This window comes from Pongo pygmaeus, chromosome 5 (genome assembly GCF_028885625.2).
Source record: "Pongo pygmaeus isolate AG05252 chromosome 5, NHGRI_mPonPyg2-v2.0_pri, whole genome shotgun sequence".
NCBI lineage: Eukaryota > Metazoa > Chordata > Mammalia > Primates > Hominidae > Pongo > Pongo pygmaeus.
In genome coordinates, this window is record NC_072378.2 from 48,559,794 (window position 1) to 48,568,311 (window position 8,518).

Sequence of the window (8,518 nt, forward strand, 5' to 3'; positions counted from 1 at the left end):
GAGACGAAAAGTAAACAGATTACTTTAAGGCTGGGAAGAATGAAATGAATGCCACAGGAAGGCACATCAAGTGCTCTGGGCATTTGACTTACTAAGAAGCAGACCGTACAAAATGTTATGCTAAATGAAGCTTCCTCTTTTAGAATCAGAGACACTGAAGAACTTAAAGAAATCTTATTTCTTTTCTTTTTTTTGAAAAGTTAAAAATTCCTTAATTTTTTATTTCTGGTACCACTACCACAATTTACAGTGCAATATACCTGATGTAATGAAAAGAAAAAGCTACAACAGATAAAAGACCTCAGAAATGTACATCTAATTGACATTACATTGCATTAATCAATAGCTGCACTTTTGCAAACTGTGGCGATGGCAGTCCTGAACAAGAAGAAGGTTTCCTGTTTAAGCTGCAGTAACTTTTATGACTATTGATCATCGTTCCTTCTGTGGCAGATTTTTACAATTCCTCTAATGCATTTGGGACGACTGTCTCAAAGTAACCTGCAGCTTTCCTAACAACTTCTCACTCTCTCCCCTGTTAAGAACTGTAGCCCTTTTCTGCTGTCTTTAGAACCTTCTGCTACCATGTCCACCGCTTCCACCACCAGATCCACAACCACCACCATAGGGACTGCCCAAGCTTCTTCTACCAAAACTGCTGCCTTTCATGGGTCCATAATTTGATTGCTGTTGTCCACTATAATTTCCAAAATCATTATAGTTCCCACTACCACCATAGTTATCACCGCCAAAATTTTTTCCTTCATTGTAACCATCATATCCTCCACCACCATCACTATATTCACCACCTTGGTTTCCATATCCTGGTCCACCACCACCATAACCCTGTCTACTACTAAAACCAGGACCACTGCCATAGTTACCACCATCACCTCCAAATCCATTATATCCACCATCACCTCCTCCATAACTACTTCTGCTACCACCACCTCCACCACCATAACCTCCTCTTCCACCAGTTTCCATCACAGCCAAAATTGCCTTCACCACCTCCAAAGTTTCCTCCACGACCCATAAAATTACCAGATCCACCTCCATGACCTCTCTGTGATCCAGCAGACTGCATCTCTTGTTTAGAAAGTCCCCACCCCTGTTTTTCACTTCACAATTATGCCCATTAATAGTGTGGTATTTCTGAACAACAATTTTATCAACTGTATCATGATCATCAAAAGTTACAAAAGCAAATCTTCTTTTTTTTCCACTCTGCCTGTCGTCCATAATTTCTATGGTTTCAATGTTGCCATACTTTTCAAAGTAGTCTCTCAAATTATATTCTTCTGTATCTTCTTTAATACCACCAACAAAAAGTTTCTTCAGTCTTAGATGGAGACCAGGCTTTACAGAATCCTCTCTAGAAACAGCTCTCTTTGGTTCCACTACACACCTATCAACTTTGTGTGGTCGAGCACACATTGCTGCATCCACCTCTTCAACATAAGAATAAGTCACAAAACCAAAGCCCCTGGAACGTTGTGTTTGGGGGTCTCTCATTACCACACAATCTGTGAGTGTGCCCCGTTTCTCAAAATGTTCTCTTGAACTATCATTTGTAGTTTCAAAGCTCAGATCACCAATAAACAGTTTTCTCAACTGCTGTGGTTCCTTTGGATCATAGTCCTCCTCCCCCTGGTGGCAGTGGGCTTGAGGCTACTGGGAGGCAGTTTCACCTCCATTTTGAGACCAGACTCTCCTCTTCCAACTCGAGTTCAATATCAGAAATCTTATTTCTAACCCTACCACTCCTTTATCATTTCTTACCACCACCTCAAGACTTGGGTTATTTTGCCTGTCAGTATCTCACATTCATGCTCTCTCTTATATTTTCTATTTATGAGTTACACATAATAAACTCTCAATGCTATTTCCTCGAGCTCTATGAAAATTGCCTTAGTAGCATTATAAGAATTTATTGACCCGTAAAAAAACCAATAATATTATTTGTTACAGTCCTTTTTTCACTCTTCTATATATACCTGTCTTCTTTAATTATTAAAGATGCAGTTGCTACTATTGTGGAGAAGTATCTGTGGTATTAATATGCTTTCTGAATATTAATTTATTTCTAAGGGCAAGCCAAACGTATAGGGATAAAGTCCTCTAATGCTTTTATAGCTTTTTAATGTGTTTTAATTTTTTAAATCTTTAAAATATTTTTAAAATTTTTTTTGCCTTAGTGCTCATTATAACAATATATAAATAGAAAATTTAAAAATAATTTTTAGTATTCATTTCTCTCTGAATCTTATTCCCCACAAAACTTTATAACCTTACACTTGTGTAATTATCATCAGATGCCGTGAAGTCTATTATAAATTTCAGGAACTAATGGTTATTAAAGATTTCTTAAAAGTAGATAAGCTTGTGCAGCTGCCCCACCACTGGCTGAAAGTTCCCATTGGCAGCAGCTTTGTGTCTTTCTGGGATGGAGTTCCCAGAGGCAATAGACAGCCCCTCTGCCACTGCCACTGATTGGTAACTGCCCTTGCTGTCACCAGGCTGGGGAAGGAACAAAGACCCGAGTGCCTTACTCACATCTCCAGCACACTGCAGCTGCCCTGTGGAGAAGAGGACAGCTGTCTTCTCCATGAGACCAGCACCTGTTCTTCATCAGACAAGACTCCCAACTCCCCCCGCTTGGTTTCACAACAAAGCTGCCCCACCCCAGGCTGATTGTTTTGATAAGAGGGCCTCTGCATTTCTCTGAGGTGGAGCCCTAAGAAACAAGTGAAAGACCCTCTGCCACTGCCACTGCAAGGTCCCCACCCCTGTTTCCCCCAAGCTGGCAAGGGAAGAAAAAGCCTGTGCTAGCCCCAGGGCTGAGATCTGTGGGAGAGGAGCCCACTCTCAGAGCACAGAGAGGAAGCATGGCCACAAACACAAGGAAATGCAGAGGAGCCAGTGGCTAAGAACCTACCTACCAGCCATTGTGGTGAAGTGCAGTCTACTGGATGACAGCCCAGATTTCAACAAAAATACTTTACTAATACACCCTCTTGTGAAACCAAAGTCAAGAATTTAACCACAAATAAGATCTGTGCAAAGACTTGGCCCTCTGTAAATACCCAGAAATGAAGCCAACTGACTATACTCAAATTACACCTCAGTTAAAGAACATCAGTCCACAAAGATGAGAAAGAACCAGTGCAAGAACTCTGGTAACTCTAAAAACCACAGTGTCTCCTTACCTCCAAACAACCCATTCCAAAGAATGTAAGGAATTCAATAAAATGATTCAAGAGATGAAAGATTAAATAGCCAATTCAAGAAAAAAAACAGATTGATCTGATAGAGGTAAAAAACCTGTGGCAGAAATTTAGTAAGAAAATTGAAAGTATTAACAGCAGAATAGACTGAGCTGAAGGAAAAAAATCTCAGAACTAAAAGACCAGTTTCTTGAATTAACTCAGACCAAAATAAAGAAAGAAGAATTTTAAAAAATGAACAAATCCTTCAAGAAATATGGAATTATGTAAAGAGACCAAACCTATGACTCCCTGGGGTCCCTGAAAGACAGGGAGAGAGACCAAGCAACTTGGAAAACATATTTGAGGATATTGCCCATGAAAATTTCTCCAACCTCGCTAGAGAGGTTGGCATTTAAATTCAGGAAATTCAGAGAACCCCTGCAAAATACTATACAAGAAGACGATTCCCAAGACACATAGTCATCAGACTGTCCAAAATCAGTATGAAAGAAAAAATATTAAAGGCTTCTAGAGAGAAGGGGCAGGTCACCTGCAAAGGAAACCCCATTAGGCAAACAGCAGACCTTTCAGCAGAAACCCTACAAGCCAGAAGAGATTTGGGGCCTATATTGAGTATCCTTAATGAAAAGAAATTCCAAGCAAGAATTTCCTATACAGCCAAACTAAGCTTCATATGTGAAAGAGAAATAAGATCCTTTTTAGACAAGCAAATGTGAAGGAAATTTATTAACATCAGATTTGCCTTACAAGAGATGTTGTAGGAAGTCAGGGACCCCAAACAGAGGGACTGGCTGCAGCTGCAGCAGAGGAACATAAATTGTGAAGATTTCATTTTAATATGGACATTTATCAGTTCCTAAATTAATACTTTTATAATTTATTATGCCTGTCTTCCTTTAATCTCTTAATCCTGTTATCTTCATAAGCTGAGGATGTATGTCACCTCAGGGCCACTATGATAATTGTGTTAACTGTACAAATTGATTGTAAAACATGTGTGTTTGAACAATATGAAATCAGAGCACCTTGAAAAAGAACAGAATAACAGTGATTTTAGGTAACAAGGGAAGACAACCATAAGGTCTGACTGTCTGCGGGGTCGGGCAAAATAGAGCCATATTTTTCTTCTTGCAGAGAGCCTATAAACAGATGTGAAAGTAGGGAATATATTGCTAAATTCTTTCCCTAGCAAGGAATATTCATAATTAATAACCTGGGGAAGGAATGCATTCCTGGGGGGAGATGTATAAATGTCTGCTCTGGGAGTGTCTGTCTTATGCAGCTGAGATAAGGACTGAAATATGCCCTGGTCTCCTGCAGTACCCTCAGGCTTACTAGGGAGGGGAAAAACCCCACCCTGGTAAATTTGAGGTCAGACCAGTTCTCTGCTCTTGAACCCTGTTTTCTGTTGTTTAAGATGCTTATCAAGACAATACATGCACAGCTGAACATAGACCCTTATCAGTAGTTCTGTTTTGCCCTTGTCCTGTTTCCTCAGAAGCATGTGACCTTTGTTCCCCTTTTGCCCTTTGAAGTATGTGATCTTTGTGACCTACTCTCTGTTCTTGCACCCCCTCCCCTTTTGAAATCCTTAATAAAACTTGCTGGCTTTGAGGCTCAGGTGGGCATCATGGTCCTACTGATATGTGATGTCACCCCCAGAGGCCCAGCTGTAAAATTCCTCTCTTTGTACTCTTTCTCTGTATTTCTCAGCCAGCTGACACTTATGGAAAATAGAAAGAACCTACATTGAAATATTGGGGGTGGGTTCCCCCGATAAGAGACCCTTAAAGGAGTGCTAAACAGGGAAATGAAAAATCATTACCAGTTACCACAAAAACACACTTAACTACATAAACCATTGGCACTCTAAAGCAACCACACAATCAAGTCTACATAACAACAACAAGTCTATAACAAAATGACAGGATCAAATCAGCACATATCAGTACTAACCTTGAATGTAAACAAGCTAAAAGCCCTGCTTAAAAGGCATAGAGTGGCAAGTTGGATAAAAAAGCAAGACCCAACTGGATGCTGTTTTCAAGAGACCCATCTCAGATACAATGTCATCCATAGGCTCAAAGTAAAGGGCAGGAGAAAGATCTATCAAGTAAATGAAAAACAAAAAAGGGCAGAAGTTACTATTCTTATTTCTAACAAAACAGACATTAAACCAACAATTATAAAGAAAGGACAAAAAGGACATTAGATAATGATAAAGGGTTCAATTCAAAAGAAGTCTTAACTATCCTAAGTAGATACGCACCCAATACTGGGGCACCTAGATTCATAAAACTAGTTCTCAGAGACTTACCGAAGAGAACCACACAAAATAGTGGTATACTTCAACACCCCACTGACAGTATTGGACAAATCATTGAAGCAAAATACTAACGAAGGTATTCTGGACCTAAACCCAACACTTTACCAAATAGCCCTAACAGACACCAACAGAACACTTCACCCAAAAATAACAGAATATACATTTTTCTCATCTGCACATGGCACATACTCTAAAACTGACCACACACTCAGCCATGAAGCAATTCTCAATAAATTAAAAAAAAATACTGAAATCATACCAACCACACTCTTGTTCACAGTGCAATAAAAATAGACATCAACACCATGATCTCTCAAAACCATAGTATTAAATGAAAATTAAACAATCTTCTCTTGAATGACCTTTTGACAAACAAGAAATTAAGGGAAAATTCAAGAAATCCTTTGGAAGTAATGAAAACAAAGATACAACATACAAGAATCACTGGGACACAGTAAAGCTGTGTGAGGGGAAATTTTACAGTGCTACGCACTCATATCAAAAAGTTAGAAAAAAGTCTCAAATTGATAACTGAACATTACACCTAGAGGAACTGGAAAAAAAAGAGCAAACCAACCTCACATCTAGCAGAAGAAAAGAAACAACCAAAATCAGAGCTGAACTGAATTACACAGAGATGAGAAAATCATACAAAAGATCTAGAAAATCCAAAGTTTGTTTTTTGAAAGAATAAATAAGATTGATAGACCACTAACTAGACTAATAAAAACAAAGAGGGAAGAGCCAAATAAACACAATCAGAAATGACAAGAAATGACAAACCAACCCCAGAGAAATACAAAAAACCCTCAGAGACTATTACAAACAACTCTATGCACACAAACTAGAAAACCTAAAAGAAATGGATGTACAACCTCTGAAGATTGAACTGGGAAGAAATCAAATCCATGAATATGACAATAATGAGATTCAAAATTGAATCAGTAATACAAAACCTACCAACCAAAAATGCCCTGAATGAGACAGATTCACAGCCAAATTCTAACAGAGCTGGTACCTATCTTACTAAACAATTCTGAAAAATTAAGGAGGAGGGACTCCTCCCCAACTTATTTTGTGAGGCCAGCATCATTTTGATACCCAAACCTGGCAGAAACACACAAAAAAAGAAAACTTCAGGCCAAATATCCTTAATAAACATAGATGCAAAAATCCTTAACAAAACACTGCAAACCAAATGCAGCAGCACAACAAAAAGCTAATCCACCACTATCAAGTGAGCTTTATTTCTGGGATTCAAGGTTGGTTTGACCTATGCAAATCAATAAATGTGATTCATCACATAAACAGAACTGAAAACAAAAACCATATGATCATCTGAATAGACACATAAAGGCTGTCAATAGAATTCAATATCCCTTCAGGTTATAAACCCTCAACAAACTAGGCATTGAAGGAACCTAGTTCAAAATAATAAGAGCCACCTATGACAAACCCATACCAACATCATACTGAATGGGCAAAAGCTGGAAGCATTCTTTGTGAGAACAGAAAGAAGACAAAATGTCCACTCACCACTCCTATTTAACATAGTAGTGGAAGTTCTAGCCAGAATAATCAGGCAAGAGAAAGAAATAAAAGCCATTGAAATAGGAAGAGAGGAAGTCAAGATATCTCTCTTCACAGATGATACAATTCTATACCTAAAAAATGCCATCATCTCTGCCCAAAGGTCCTAGGTCTGAAAAACAACTTTAGCAAAGTTGCAGATACAAAATCAATGTATCAATCAAAAAACCCAACAGCATTTTAATACACTAATAACATCAAATCTGAGAGTCAAATCAAGAATGCAATCCCACTTACAATAAGCACAAAAAGAATAAAATATTTAGAAATACAGCTAAAAAGGGAGGCGAAAGAGCTCTACGATGAGAATTACAAAGCACTGCTGAGCAAAATCAGACATGATACAAACAAATGGAAAAACACTCCATGCTCATGTATAGGAAGAATCAATATTGCTAAAATGGCCATATGGCCCAAAGCAATTTATAGATTCGATTCTATTCCTACCAAACTACTAATGATGTTTTTAGAATTAATCATTATTAATTGATAATTAATAATTATAATTATTAGAATTATAATTAGCAAAATACTGTTCTACAATCATTTGAAACCAACGAAAAGCCCAAGTAGCCAAAGAAATCCTAAGCAAAAAGAACAAGGCTGGAGACATTACACTACCTTACTTCAAACTACTATAAGGCTACAGTAACTAAAACAGCACACTACTAGTAAAAAAAAAAAAATAGACATGTAGACCTACGGAACACAATAGAGAACTCAGAAATAAAGCAGCATACCTACAAACACCTGTTCTTCAACAAAGCTCATAGTAGCAAGCAATAGGGAAATAACTCCCTATTCAATCAATAGTGCTGGGATAACTGGCTAGCTATATGCAGAAGATTAAAACTGAATCCCTACGTTTCACTGTATACAAAAATTAACTCAATATGGATGGAAGACTTAAATGTAAAACCTCAAACTGTAAAAATTCCAGAAGAAAGTCTAGGAAATACTATTCTGGACATCAGCTGTGGCAAATATTTCATGATGAAGACTACAAAAGCAATTGCAACAATAACAAAAATTCACAAATGGGATCTTTTTAAACAAAGAGTTTCTGCACAACAAAACTATCAATAGAGTAAACAAACAACCTACATAATGGGAGAAAATATTTTCAAACTAGGCATCTGACAAAGATCTAATATCCAGAATGTCAGGCTACTGATCCAAGCAAGCAGGTACTCTAAATGCCGGTATTTCTGCCTAGGATGGAATGGCGAGAGCCCTGCTGCACCACAGTAACAGGGGAACTGGTTAGGGCACTAAGCAATGGCACACATAGACAGTTCCAGGTCACCTGGCTGGCTCTGGCTGCAATTTTGTTGCCCAGGAGAAACTGCAGCTATAGCAGCTCTCCTTCTTC

The 8,518-nt window shown here is 38.2% G+C and overlaps 1 pseudogene; it reads right to left on the reverse strand.

The window, feature by feature from the left end:
- Positions 1-567: 567 nt before the first annotated feature.
- LOC129039037 (heterogeneous nuclear ribonucleoprotein A3-like) lies at positions 568-2,610 on the reverse strand (annotated as a pseudogene).
- Positions 2,611-8,518: the final 5,908 nt, after the last annotated feature.